The sequence below is a fragment of the Squalius cephalus genome (assembly GCF_949319135.1).
Source record: "Squalius cephalus genome assembly, chromosome: 3".
Classification (NCBI taxonomy): Eukaryota; Metazoa; Chordata; class Actinopteri; order Cypriniformes; family Leuciscidae; genus Squalius; species Squalius cephalus.
The window spans coordinates 4,000,997-4,003,003 of record NC_137124.1 but is presented as its reverse complement, the minus strand read 5'-3'; the positions used below and the strand labels follow the sequence as shown (position 1 = coordinate 4,003,003).

Sequence of the window (2,007 nt, the reverse complement as noted above, 5' to 3'; positions counted from 1 at the left end):
AAAATTATTCAAAAATGTTTTGTTTTTTACTCAAAAAATTAGATGCCTACCATCAAATAAATGAGGCCTATGAATAATCAGATGCAAATATAAATATAAAACCAGTCCTAATTGAAAGAGAACAAGTGGACAAAAATATTGAATCCAAGATTGGGTGAAAATATGGTATAATGAGTGATTTATAAGCTATTTTTTATAGGCCGGTCATTTTTGACCGGGAACACCACAAGTGTGACTATGTAACGCTCAGCCTAGATTATAGGTGATAATACACAAATAAAACTTTACGGTCTTGACCCTTCTTAAATGTTATGTCTGAATGTTTAGCAAAAAGAACTCACGGAGAACATCCATTCAGTTAAACCCAAAGTGTATTTACAAAAAAATAAAAAATAAACACCAAGCTGTACCAAAAATATATATATATATATCATATCAAGAAAAACAAAAAATACCTCGTAATATAAGCGGAGGAAGTGTCCTTATTAGTCCCGTATCATGTACAGTAATTGTGTGTGTGTGTGTAGTAGAATCGGCCTCACCGGCTAATTCCTAAAAGTCCGGGAGCGCGATGTGAAGCAACGCTGTCCTGTGACGAAATCCCAAAGGCAAAAAATCCAGAGTTCTGATTATTCCACAATGAAGTTTTTCCAGTCACAGTCTTGAACAGCTTGATGAGATATAATCCTGCGATCGATCGCAAATCTCTGAGCACTGAAAAGTAGCTACTGTACGCCGGGTTTTTTCTGCTCTTTTAAACGGAAGTCCAGTGAAAACAGCTGATTCGAATGACGTCACGGGGATTCCCTGGAGCTGTGCGACAGAACTCTCGCGTGAGTAAACGGGAACTCAATCACTTTTCCGGGCAATAAACACAGGTTGAATAATTATAACATAGCAGCTGGCTTATTAGATTAATTTGACTAATATACTGCAATATAAATATTCTTCCCTTATGTGGCCGCGCTACATAAATCCCCCCCCCCCAGCCAGCGGCATCATTTGATCATTTGAAGATTTGTTTCGTTTATATTGATGACATCATCATCTATTCAAAGTCAATAGAACAACACATTCAACATTTCAACATGGTTCTCCATAGACTTACCCAAGCCAACCTGACGCTGAACATGAAGAAATGCCATTTCTTCAAGCGACAGCTCAAGTTCCTCGGTCATATAGTCTCTGAGAGGGGAGTGGAGATTGATCGAGAGAAGACCAGAGCCGTTGCGGAGTTCCCCCCACCGCAAGATCTCAAAGCCTTGCAACGATTTCTGGGTCTGGCCGGGTGGTATCATAAGTTTATTTCCCACTTCTCTGACATTGCTGCTCCATTGAACCACCTCAAAAAGAAAGGAGTTAAGTGGGAATGGACTCCAGAGTGTCAAACTAGTATGGATGCACTTAAACAAGCTTTGCAAAACTCACCAGTGTTAATACAACCAGACATTAACCAAGACTTCCAGGTTCACACAGACGCCAGTGAGGTTGGATTGGGTGCCATCCTCACTCAACAATCAGAGGAGGGAGAAAAGGTGGTGGCATATGCATCAAGGACCTTAACTGGCGCAGAGAAAAATTACAGCACTTCTGAAAAGGAATGTCTGGCAGTGGTTTGGGCTGTCGAAAAGTGGAGACACTACCTGGAGGGAAGACCCTTCAACGTCTTCACTGACCACGCAGCACTGGCATGGGCGTTCAACTGCCCTAAAACCTCCTCACGCCTAACCCGCTGGACACTTCGCCTGCAACAGTTCCACTTTAAAGTCCATCACCGGAAAGGTTGCCTCAACATGGGACCTGATGCGTTGTCCCGGGTCGAGGAGATGCCTGCTGTAGATGCTGCCCCTTGCCTATCCATATCGTCACACCATGCATCTACATTACCTCACTCTCTGGAAGAAATTACTAAAGCTCAAAGTTTGGATATTACCATCACTCAACTGCAGTCAAGCCTCAAACCTCGATCAGTCAAAGATCAACCCATCACCTTTGAAGACCTCCAAG

The 2,007-nt window shown here is 42.3% G+C and overlaps 1 long non-coding RNA gene across 1 annotated transcript; it reads right to left on the bottom strand.

The window, feature by feature from the left end:
• Positions 1–1,048: 1,048 nt before the first annotated feature.
• Positions 1,049–1,756, bottom strand: LOC307155378. The gene is made up of 3 exons (XR_013820499.1): positions 1,644–1,756; positions 1,429–1,563; positions 1,049–1,343 (listed from the first exon to the last, which is right to left on the bottom strand). It is a non-coding gene; the product is annotated as an uncharacterized lncRNA (long non-coding RNA).
• Between the last annotated feature and the right edge of the window lie 251 nt (positions 1,757–2,007).